Here is a 12,695-nt window from a genome sequence, read left to right on the forward strand (position 1 = left end):
AATAAAAAAATAACATAATGCATGCCTAAAGTTAGAAGTTGCTAAATTGCTAAGTTGCATTGAACAATATCATTTTTTTTGCACATGGATTAGGATCTAAGACAAAATTATAAAACAAAGAAGGCAATGAAGAAAATTTTGTATCAGTGAAGAAGAAAAATAGGAGAGATGAGAGGCTGAGGAACATTAAGGGGATTTTGTAGTACCTTGTTTTTGGTAAGTTTCAGGAAACTCCATTAGGGGAAGAACAGCTACAGGAAGACTGGAAAGAGCCACCTGATATTGTAAGCAGTGGGACTCAATGAAAGTGATTCAGTAGTACTGCTCCGTAGGTAATGGGGTAGAATTGGAGAAGAACTATAGAAAAAGCCTAAAATCACACATTAACACACTTGTTGAGCTTTATAAAAAACAAGCAACCAAAAATGATCTGTGAGCTGATTTGTTCTCCTGGTTTCAAAAGTATGATTTTCTAATTTTAAATAATATATGGCAGTACACTGTTAAGGTTCCCGTTTCAAAATTTAGGGCTGTGTTTCTGAAAAAATGCTGAAAAGTCCTGTTGATTCAGGGGGAATAGAATTAAAGTTTCTTCTTTCAGTGGAAAAAGAAAGAATAAAAAGAACTTTCTAAATCTTGAGAAATACTAAATGCTTTCAAAGTATTTCTGTGTTAAAATGTAAGCCACAACATTTTCAAACAGACTATGTACTCTCAGTTCTGTTAAGCTAGAGGAGACTGGAAACAGAGGGGTCAGGTGTATGGAGTGAGCCAAGATGGTGATTTAGTAGGACAGGTTTTCCATAAAAGCATGTGATTGAGAACTACATTTCTCTATAAATCTGTGTTATATATCAAATACTAATGTGTAATATCCCTACTTCTGTATCAATCTATTGATATATAATCATGTAATACATTCCTCTTGCAAATGTAGCCACATATTTTTTGGTTTTAGATACTGCCCTGCAAATTCATGTATATGGGTAATAGTTTTTAGTAGCAGGCAATAGACCATGTAAACAGCCAACATAGCACATCATGAAACTCACAAAGAACAAATTTTATCACCCAATGTCAGCCAACCCCTCTTCTAGATTATTTCTTTAGATATTTTATATAAATGAATAAAATATTTCTAAGTATGACAAAATAAATATTGATGTTTTAAAATATTTTATCGGAAATTCAATGGAAATGAGCTTTGTCTTTTTCTCAGGGCACAGCAATGTGTGTAATGTGATGTTTCTCTGTTACGCACCTTATCACACTGTCTACATGCAATCTTCTTCTTGCTATCACTATTCATTTTTCATGTGCCAAGTATTCATTAATCCTTTAACCTCGGTAGGTAGAAACCAGTTTTTTCCTGCAGAACACTCAGTGCTCCCTGTTCCAAGTGGTTAAGAAGGATGAATGTTGTTAATATTTACGGGTTTTTTATTGATAAATCTGAATATAAGCTATGCATCTGTCCAGAGAATGTTTCCAGCTGTCTTCCATAGTAGCCCGCTTCCTAGGGGATTGCATATTTTATCTTTAAAACAAGTGTTACAACGTTAACTTTTGACTTGGGTGAAATCTAATGAATCACACATGTAACTTACCGGGAGTAGCTGGAGCTGGTTCTGATCTAAACTCCTAGCATAAGGAAATATGTTGCTTGGGTCATTAGACTGTATTTTAACTCTATGCTCACTTTTTTCCAAAGGAAATTATTAGACCAGAGGCAACATTACAATAGCAAATTATGCCTAACCCTCTTTCTGGCTTGTGGAGGCATATATTTCTGTTTATACCCATTTTAACATTTCTTATTTATTATTCTGCCTTTTTTTCCCCCTTGTGGAAGTAGAGGTAAGATGTAGAGACAAACAGCGAAGAGTTATGTTATCCAAAACATCTATGCCAAGAGAAGGCAGAGGATCATTGCAGGGAAAGAGATGAATAGACGTATTTCTGGCAGCTGGCATAAAATCCTCTTTGGGAACAAACATGGGTTCTGGTTCTTCTGGCTTTCTCAGTAAATATTGTGATGAGCAGCAAATATTAGTTTGTATTTACTGAAAGTAATAGCATTTTAGCAGCAATTATTTACCTGCGCTCCGCCTGGCTTTCTGTGTAAATACACAAGCTGTACGGGCATTTACAAACACCTTCACATGACGGGCCCACCTCTAGACACAAGATCCATCCCTCTTTTTGCTTTTTATTTACCCAATAATTGTTATGACTGGGACTCTCAGGAACTGTTGAGCTGACTGTGAATTTGAGAGAATAAGGGGTGGGACTCATAAAGAACTTACTGTTTTGTACTTGCTCTGACCATGGCTTCTGCCGGGGGCCAGCACAGCACCCTGATTATTCAAAAGGCTATTAAGCTTCCTTAAATTGAATGGCTTCCGACCATGGCCAGAAACCATCTAAGCAGGCAGTGCTGGTCAAAGCTCACCTGTGCTCTGGCCACACCGTGTTTACTTTATGCAACACCAACCACGGGGGAGGCGGCAGAAAACAGCCACATCAGCTTTACATTAACAAAAGGCTCTCCAAGGCAAGAGAATCCCCAGGTAACCTGTCAGGCCAGCTTAATAGCTTCAATACTGCCCAGGCATGGACCAGGGTCTTTCCACCAAAATACTTCACAGTGTAAACACGTGTAAGAATGCTTGCGAAAAGAAATAAGAGTTCTGCTTTTAAAGGTTTAACTGAATCCTAGGGTTTATATTTCTGTTTTCTAAGGTTCTGAAAGTTCTTCTTTTAAAACATGAATGTAACAAAGCCTTGGTGTTTTAAACAAACTTTAAGATTATAGAATATGTTCCTCTGTATGTTGTTATTAAAACCTTTACAACCCAGTATCCGCAGCCCTTATGTGAGAAAAATCTTCCCCATAAAGGAAGTTCTCAGTTTGCAGGGGCGCGACTCGGGCTTACGAGCGCTGACCAAAAAAAAAAAAAAAACCACAACCCCACGCCTCGCATACTTCTCACGAGCTGCAGTCTGGCTGTGCGAAGAAAACAAAATAAAAGAGAAGGGAAAGGCTTGCAGCGCTCAGCCCCAGGTAACGGCGGGGGCCGGGCCCGGCCAGACCCTCCGGCGGCGCGGCCCTGGGGCGGACACCTCGCCCGGTGTGTCCTTTCCCCCGGGACGCCCCTCAGTGTCGCGACCGCGTGTCCCCCGGGTCCCTTCAGCTGCTGCTGCTGCCGCCCCGCGCCGACCCTCGGAGCTCCCCTCTGCCTTGTACCCCCGGGGCTCCCACAGGCGTCCCCAGCGCCTCGCTCCCCTCACTGTCCCCTGGGCACTCCCAGAGCCCCGAGTACCCTCCGGGCTCCCCCACGGCCCCGCACCCCGCTGAGCTTCCCCCGGCGCCTCTTTACCCCGCCCCGCCCTCGGCGCCCCCTCGCCCCGGGCCTCCCCTTGGCGCCCCCGCTGCCGGCCGCGCCCGGCCCCTCCCCGCGGCGCCCCGCTGCCCTGCCCCTCCCCGCGGCCGGCCCGGAGCCGGGGCCGGGGCCGGGAGGGGGAGGCGCGGCCGGGCGTTCCCGTCCCCACCCCCCGGGGCGGGGCGGGCGGCGCACCGGGGCGGCCGCGGGGCGGGGGCGCGGCCCCTCCCTCCCTCCCCTCCCTCCGCCCGGCTGCCGGTGGGGGCGGGGACGCGCCGCATGCCAGCGACGCCACCGGCGCCCGCCGTGGCCGGAGCAGGGGCCGGTAGCTGGGGAGGGGGACACCGGTCCGGAGCCTTTGTCTGAGCGGCCGGCGGGGTGTCGCGGCGGCCCCAGGCGAGGCGCGGCCAGGCGGCGCCGGGAGCCTCCACCCCCGGCCCACCCTGCCCGGGCTCATCATGTGACGCGGGTAAGTCGGCGGCGAGCGAGCGCCGCGGCTCCCCGGGCTGCCCCCATTCATTTCCCGGGGACGGCCGCCGGCTGCCTCCGCCGGTGCGGGGTGCGAGTGCGCGGGGCACTGCCCGGGGAGCGCGGGGCGGGCGGACAGACAGACACAGAGCGGGGACCCTGTGTCAGGGAAGGAAACAGTTTCTTCTCCTGCTCTGCCGCTTCTGCTCAGGTCTGTGCCGATTCCCTTTCTTAGCAGGATAAACGGCTAATGTGTGTGGGTTTTGCTGCCGCTGTCCCAGCCAGCCTCTATTTAAAAAAACAAACAAACAAAATACCGCTCCTATACTGAAGTTAAATAATTTTGAAGAACAGGAGGGGGGGGCAGGGCGGCCCCCCCGCTTCCCCCGGCGCCGCCGGGGCGAGCCGGGGGTTAACGGCGGTGCCCTCCCTCCCCCGCTCCCTCCCCCGCTCCATCCATCCCCTCCTCCCGCCTGCCTCCATCCCTGCCGGTGCCCCGGCGGCAGCGATACCGGGGTAGGGTGCTAGGCGCCGGCCCGAACTTTTCCCTCAACTTTCCCGCTGAGGCTCTAGGAGGGGGAAAAAAGGGGTGGGGGTGGCGGTGAAAAAAGCGAGGGGGGGAAATAAAAAGCGATAAGCGGGGAGTAATGAGCAGCGAGCTGGGAGCGCCCAGCCCTTTGTGCTGCCGTCCCCGGGGGGGGTGTGGGTGGGGGCGGGCGGCCCCCGTGCGCATTCGGGGCTGGGCAATAATTATATAAAAACAAATATCGAAAAAGTATAAAGTGTAGCGCTCTTTGGAGGGGAAAATCGGAGCGTAACGCTGTATGGGGAGAAAAATCGGACTATAACACGCTATGGGGGGAAAAAAAAAAAAAAGCAAGAGTGTCGTGCTGTACTACCTTCTACAGAAATAATGATCTTCTGTGGAACAAATGCTCGCTCTTGCAGAAGTCGGGAGCTTGGGGAGCAAGCCGCTGGTGTATACATTTAACGCTGAGCCCAGAGCCGCTGCGGGAGATGGGTTACCTACCCCATGGCATCAGCGTCACCCTGTGAAGCTCTCCGAAAGCTTTCCGCTGCTGGGATGAAATTTCCTCTGGGATGAGATGTGGCTCCTATCCGCCTCCCCCGACATCCAGCCACCAGCGGTGGTGCAGGATTTTGGGGGAGGCGGACAGGAGCGACCAGACGGGTTATTTTATATTCTCCTCCCCGCGGTTTGCAGGGATGCGATGCTCCGGTCCAGGCAGCGGTTTTTTGGGCTTTTTTTTTTCGGATCTTGGCGTGGCATTTAGTCCCGCAGACTTGCTTGGGAAATAAGATATTTTGTGCGCTTGGGGAGGAGGAAGAAGCCGTTTCGGTAGGAAGCCCTGAAGAGAAGTTCACTTGATCGGGGTCTGTATAGAGCTTGTAAAATCCTGCTAGCTCTTGGCAGCCCCCCTTCCCCTAAGTAAGACAGTAAACTAGTTTATTTTTTTAATTACCCATCGTGAAGTAAACGGCACTCTTCTTCTTCCCTCCACCACCCTTTTTTGGTTTTTCTTTTTTTTTTTTGCTTTTCACTTTTCGTCTCGCCACGGCAGGTAGATTATTCGCGGCAACTTTGCGAGGCTGCTTTATATAGCGCTGGCATATGGGCTCCATTTTCTGCTCTCTGGTTGGTCTACAACTCTGAAATGCACAGGAACAGCAAAGTGGTCGCAGCGTGGGATTAGTAGCTGTGCTGAATAGGTCACAGATGGGGCGATAGGAGCATTTTATTAGTGACGTAAGGCTGCATAAACCGAGGCTGCTTTTTTTTTTTTTTAATTATTCGTGCTGGGAGAGGGGGAGTGTCTTGAATATCTTTCTAATGGGACGTAATCAAGTTGAAACCGCTCTCCGCAAGCTGGCATGTCACCTATCGTCACAAACCAACCGCGCATAGCGAAGGGAAATATTGCGGATTTTTTTTTTTTTTTCACTGCCTTTTTATTTTTTTCCCCTCGCCGTGCTGCCGGAGGCTCTGGCAGCCGCTGCTAGGCTGCTGCTGCTGGCAGGTGCCCGGGCTGGAGGCTGGTGGATGACATCACCCCCTCGGTGGTGGTGACACCCATGCGCGCCCCTCCCCGGGCCAGCACCCCCGCCCGCTCCCCCCGCTGCCGCCAGAACAACACTGCTGGCATTTGCCTCTTCTTAATTGTTTTTCTTTCTCCTTTTAGTGTTTTTTTTTTTTTTTTTTTTTTTTTAACTGTGCGTGGTACCTGGAACTGGGAGGAGGGCAGCACCTATTTTGGTGCTCCTCAGTGGGGAGAAAACCTTTTTGACAGAGACGTATGTTGTAGGTCATTTGATGAGTGAGTGTACCTATTCTGCATGGGCTGAGAAGGAGTTTAGGATATGGGAGATACTGTTTGTTTTCTGTTTCTGATAGTGAGGCAATATCAGATGTGTAAATAGAGGGGTTGGGAAATCATGTATTTTTAATTCTGGCTTTTTCCCCCCAGCAGTAGTTTATGATAATATTTCCAGGCCTTTCTTTGCTTTCTTGTAGAAAAACCTTTTCTGGAAAGTCCCCTGACAGCCCAAGAAGACTCTTTGTAACAACTTTTAAAAATCAACTTTAAGATTCCAGGACAGGCTAATCGTGGAGTCCTCTGCCAGCTGTTTCTGTCAGGATCAGCCAGACCTGAACATGCATGAGCAGAATTTCAGTCCAGATGAGAGGAGGCAGAAATGTGGGGCTGAAATAGCTCTTCCCCTGGGAGATGTTAGAATGGGGTCAGTGAAGGGCTTGTGCTGCAGAACCCTGTGGCAGTGACTGTTTTCCTCTTTGCCTAGACCAAGGTGGTGTGTGATGGTAACCACTGCAGTTAAATAGAAATACAGACTATGTATTTGAGGACAGTGGGCAGTGCCTTTCCTGGGTGCTTGGGGAGGTCTCTGCTGCACAGGGGGTTGCAGAACATCTGTGTAATTTGGTGGAGTTTTCAGTGCTGCTAGGCTATGCCATTGTTTAGATTTTGGATGGTCTGTAAAATAAGGGAAAGCTGAGTGCCCTTTTGTCATCGCTGGGTGCGTGATGTCCACTTATGCAAGCATTCCCAGAGATGGAGTGCTGTAGCCTCCTTGCTTCAGGCTGCTGGATGACCTATATGAACCTTGCTCGGCTGCTGGCACCACTTCTCTGCATGGCCAACCTCCTTGCTCTTTCCTTCAGTAAGTGGTGTTTGCTTTGTGGACCAGGTCTCATCAGCACAAAGTTGGTTTTGACCAAGTCTTAGTTTGAATCAAGTAAAATAGGAGAGTGTGAATGATGTGTTTGTTCATTAATAAAGATGGAGATCTGAAAACACTTATTTTTACTGAAGTGTCTTGCTTGTGGCTTTTGAAATACTGTATCTTGGTTTCTTTTGTTGGAGAATGATTGTGGTTTGCCTTTCCTTGGCTTAACTACAAAATGAGTAAAAAAATTAATTTCCTGAAATAAAATTTTTGTTTTTAGAAAAGCTGAAATGGATGCAGCACCCAGACTTTGACCTTCTCAGCTTCTGACTAGTGGTTGTTTACTACAGCTGCAGCTGTGTGCCTTTGAAAGAGGAGGAGCTGCAAACACAAGCATGCTCACTTTTCCTGCTAAGGGGAAAACATGTAATAAACATGCTGTTTCAAAGTGAGTTGTTAAGTAAAGTATTGAGCAGCCAGGTTGAGGGTTTTCTTTTTTTTTGTGCCAATTGCACTGTGCTGTATCTGTAAGACAAGTTTCGAGTCTTGCAAGTGCAAAATGTGTAAGCATGAAATGTCCATGTTTCCTATGCAGTAAAAAAGAATTTTTTTTTAAATTAAGTTCATGCTTACACGAGAAAGTGCTTTTGCACTAAAGTACGGATGACACTGTCAACATTGTTTGTCATTGGTAAAAGTTCCATGTAATCTTACCCTGTGTTCAACAACTGAACTTTAGACAGTCCTCTTGCTTCAACTGAATGATTTTTTTAAAGTTGCTGCTAAACTCAACCTCCAAACAACAGCAGAAATTATGTTTGATGATTCAGTGTCAAAATGATTGCATTAGTTTATAACTAGACAGACATATGTTGACAAACTTGATTGAAGTGTTGATTAGACCTTGTGGCACTGTTGCAAAAGTGGGTAAAATTGGGCACATCTGAAGAAAGTTGTAGAGTCAATTTTGGTGAGATATATATATATATATATAATATTATAATATGTAAATTCTAGCTAGGGCTGCTGTGTTTGCATTTTGAATCTTCTGTGCAGAAAGTTTGCTTAGATTTTGTTGCCTGAATATATGAACTTTTTCATACTTTTGCAGAGTTTTGTGTGACAGATAGGGTTGAAGTTCATGTGAAGTCTGTGCTCTTGTTTGCTCCCAAGCAGTGACCATAGGAGATTAGCTCAGTTGCTCAGAGCATGGTGCTTAGAATGCCAAGGCTGTGGGTTCTGTCCCTGTATGGGCCATTCATTTAAGAGTTGGACTCAATGATCTTGCAGGTCCCTTCCAAGTCAGAACATTCTGTGATTTTACAGTGTGAATAAGCTAGACTGTTCTTTAATTAGTTCTATTTACCTTTTGACTACAGAAAGCTCTTAAAGTAATACTGAGAGATAGGAAGAAGAGGGAAAATGAGCGTGGCTTTTCCAGAAAGTGTATCTATGCTGTATGTAACACTGAGTTTATGTGGACTTCCTTGAGTTCAGTATAATAGCTCTTCATATGAATTAGAAAGCCTTATCTAAACTTGGGACTAAAATTGAATTATTATATACTTTTTTTTTTTTTTAATCTATGTCTGCTGCAGAATGATGTGTTTTGGTCTGGAGAAGACAAATTTAAATTATGGTGTGTCTTGGTTCTGTAGCTATTTCTGTAATCTTTTGGATTTTTGGGATGGCATGGTGGCATGAGCCATCCCAGTGTTTCTCAAATACATGGTAAAACTTGGGAGTCAATATGTTAAGTCATATGATATATATTCAGGGATTGTATGCTTTATACTGTTTGTTTCTTCATGCACTCAACATCTGTACACATCAACTCCTGTGCCAGAAGAGTCCCTTCAGCCACAACTACAAGGGTAGGACTTACCTCAGTGTTGGCTTGCTGAGTTTTATTTTTTTTTTAAGTTCAGTAAAACCACAAGGATGCAAAAGCTAAGGTTTATTGGAACTAAAACTGTTTGTCAGGATCAAGGGAGATGCTATGATTGAAGACTATTAAAAGTATATATTCAGAGATACTAAATAAAGTTGTCCAAGACTGTCACATGCTGACATTTCTGACCCTCTGAATGCGATCTTAGTAATGTCTGTGCTTTTTTTAAAATCTGGTCTGTTTCTTTATACATAGAGCTGTTTTTTTAAATTTTTGTTTGTTTGTTTGTTTCTTGTAACAAACGCCCTCACATGCAGTGGTGTTTATCCTTTTGTGGGTGGCTGGCAGTGCTGGCATTAGGAGCGTTAGGCATTGCAGCGCAGACCAGCACCACTTGAGTTAAGGAATGTCTGGTTAGCAGTAGCAAGCTTTTGTCCTCTCTGTGAACCAGCCTTCAGGACGGGAATGAGGCGTGCTCTTTGCTAATGGCTGGCACGGTATTTGCTACATAGCACAGTAATGATGGGACTCAGAAATCCCGAGCTTTGTTCCTGGCCTGGCTGTGGGGCGAGTATGTTCTCGTTGTTTAAACATAGAACAATCAAATGCATGACCTTGGACATCGGCGCTGCTAAGGGGATAATTAATCAGATGATGTATCATGTCGGGAGACCCGAGTTCTAGTCTCGTTTTTGTCATGTGTCACCTGGGACAGGCACTTTGTTACCCTCTCTGTAAGGTGGCGAGCACTGACCCCAATTCCCTATTAATGCAGGCTGTTGCCCAGTGGTCAGAGCAGCAAAGAGCACCAGGTTTTGTGTGCTAATGCTGATCCTCCTGAATAATTTCTTTTTCTCTGCCTTGTCCAAGAAGAGCTTTTCTGGTGGTGGTGTTGCATCTCTGTTCTGGAGCCTTACAGGTCCCTGGCAGCAGCATGGGCAGCGCAGTGATGCTGGCAGGCTGCGTGGGTGCAGGGGCTGTGTGCAGAGCTCAGGCCAGCTGGAAATAAGGTCAGGTCCGTTCGCAGAGCTGGAGATGCTATCAGTGAGCTCTGGAAGCCTTCCTGAGCATGAGTGATCTGTAATTGTCATATACTTTGTTCAAGTCTTGACAGGCTGCCACTGAAGGGGTAAAGGCAACTATCTGTAACCCAGCAATTTCTCTCTGTGGATACCTGAGGGAAAGTTTTTTTTAAAAAAGTACTCTATAGAAAAAGTAATGATTTTTTTTTTAATTTTTTTACTACCAGAGTTGTCAGAAGTGGCTGGTTCAGATACTTTCAAATCAGATTTTGAAGAACCAGTCACTGAGCATTTCTGTTGAAATTACTGAAGTTTGTTAACTGGAATATGCCATATTAGAAATTTGTTACATCAGTTTCAAAGCATACCTGTGATTTGTTATTTACCATGGATATTAATTCTTTGGGTTTTTTTTCCCTATGGTACCAGCATTTAAAGATGGTCTACAAAGAATTGAAGGGACCTTTTATAGCAGGCATAATAATTAATATGTTGCCATCTGAGGTAGCCACTGAGATATTTGATTAATGATATCTATTGCCAATTCCTCCTAGACAAAAGGGAAGATAATGACTATTAGTATTATGTAGTAACATTTGACAGGAATCTGAGCAGGACTTAAAATCAGATTAATATAGAAATTGTTTTTTTTTTTTTTGTTTTGTATCTGTCTTTATTTTGAGTGTTTAATGCTGGCATGAAACACTTTTGAGTTAGTCTTCAAATACAAGTTGGCAGTGCTCTAGAAGAGCATGTAAAGAGCTGTGATTGATGACACTTTAAAATCTTTTAAAGTGTTGGACAGTAGTTGGAGCTCTTCCAGTTCCTTTTTCAGAGAATATTTCAGTTGCAAGAAAATTCTGAGTGGAAAATGAAAAGATTTTTCTTAAGAAAAAAAAAGTAGAGAAAAACATTCCTTTCCACTTTCTATAAATTGGTAGCAGTTACGAAGCGACTTAATTTTTCACTTGTTCCATCTAGCCAAGGAAATCTTTTGCACAGACAGTGCTCTACACAATTTTGAAATGAAAAAATGAGGTTTTGAAAGTGAGAGCATGCAGAGTTGGTCTAGTTAGGAGGCAGATTTGGAGGCTGCTATTTCTGATAGCATTGCCATTTTCGCTTTTACTTTTGAGCTATATATTCAGCTAAATCAATATTTGGCTAAAATAAAAGAGTGAATCTTAGTACTTGGAGACCTCCTATTTTGAGAAGATGGTAGATTTGTTATTTTTTATTGTGGCTTTAGTGGGATAAAGTTTTCAACAGTCACATCAAACAATTAAACATAATAAACTTAAAAAAAAAAAGAGGAGAGATTTAGTGCACTTTTTCTGCTTTGCATCCCAGCCAGTATCTGAGATAGATTTATTTTGTGCTTGCTGGAAATGTGCTGTCCTTTGGGTTTCACGTTTTGCTGCATTTAGGAACACAGCATTTCTTCTGCATTGCAATGCTAAAGAAGTATGTGGGATAGGCAGGGATGGAAGACTGAACTCTATGCATAGCAATCACAGACACCTGCCTAAGTCAGTTCTGGTGGAGAGTTTGAATAAAGTACTTTCCTTTTCCAAAAAAGAAGAGCTTAGCTCATCCTTGCCTCAGAAGTGTGTACTAAAATCGTGACACCAGAGTAATTCTTACGGTCAAAAGGCCTTCAGAAAACCTCTCTGTTGGCTGACAGTACAGGAAGTCTCAGATGTTTAGTTCACACGTAAATGAGTACATTGTACTTGTTAAAAAATAAGTGAGAGAGCACTTGCAGTGCTCAAATCCTGGCAGCACTAGAGGCCCTGAAGGCTCTGGTGGTGGTGAAGAAGGAATAGCAGTTTCTGTGGGCTCTTCTTGTGGCTTTGGTTATTTGGTGTTTAACTTAGCCCATATATTGTGAGACCAGGTAGACCCAGCCAGGCTGGGATTTTCTATAGTAGGGACAGCATCAGGAGCAGAGTGGTTTGGTACCCAAGTCCTCTTGAGGTCATAGCCTGAAGTCCATCAACAGAAATGAAAGATAATTGTACTTTCAGATCCTGCATCTCCCCCCAATACTACTGAAGTTCCACTTGTGTGGCTTTCATGGACACATCTTTTTTTCTTGTCTTAAACAAAAAGGAAATAAAAAAGAGGAATTAAAGTAAAAGAAGGAAGTTCCTCCTTGTGGTGGATTCTGAGTGCAGTTGATGCTGCATGTTCCCATCCATCAGTTCTCATCCTTCTTTGTTTAATTATTGCACTGCTTTCTGCCTCTTGCCAGCAGCACTGCTCAACCTCTCTTTGGGTGAGCAATGCTGCTCTCTTCCTCTTGCTGTAACCCTTCTGTTGATGACTTTGTCATTAAAAAGCTGCTGAATCTTATAAGCAGCCACATTTTCTGGATACTGGATTATTTGAAAGTGGCTTCCCTTTAACAAAAACCTTAGCCACTTTAACAACTCCCCGCCCCTGTTTTTTCTTAACATGTCTACTTGTACAGTTGTGTTTTCAAGACATCTGACCAAAGAAGCCTTTATAGATTACATTTATATATATATATAAATATATATAATAAATACACGCATGCACATGTATATATTTTATATATATATATATATATATATATATATATATATATTTGCTAAAATTGCTACTTGCTTTGCATAAGGATTATATTCTCAGTAGTTCAGTCCCTAACTGGCAAGCCCTTGGAGCAGGCCTGCTCTCCTGAAAGCACAGTTTTCTGTGGCAGAG

General features: G+C 44.5%; 1 protein-coding gene across 5 annotated transcripts in view; it reads left to right on the plus strand.

Moving 5' to 3' along the window:
- Window positions 1-3,609: 3,609 nt before the first annotated feature.
- KLF12 (KLF transcription factor 12) overlaps window positions 3,610-12,695 on the plus strand; it is a 234,253-nt gene continuing 225,167 nt past the window's right edge. For 2 of the 5 annotated variants that reach the window (XM_077173609.1, XM_077173611.1), the window contains exon 1: window positions 3,610-3,852. The gene's annotated coding sequence lies outside the window, so the exon portion shown is untranslated. The other 3 variants (XM_077173613.1, XM_077173612.1, XM_077173610.1) reach the window with 3 other exon arrangements.

This window comes from Agelaius phoeniceus, chromosome 2, assembly GCF_051311805.1.
Source record: "Agelaius phoeniceus isolate bAgePho1 chromosome 2, bAgePho1.hap1, whole genome shotgun sequence".
Taxonomy (NCBI): domain Eukaryota; kingdom Metazoa; phylum Chordata; class Aves; order Passeriformes; family Icteridae; genus Agelaius; species Agelaius phoeniceus.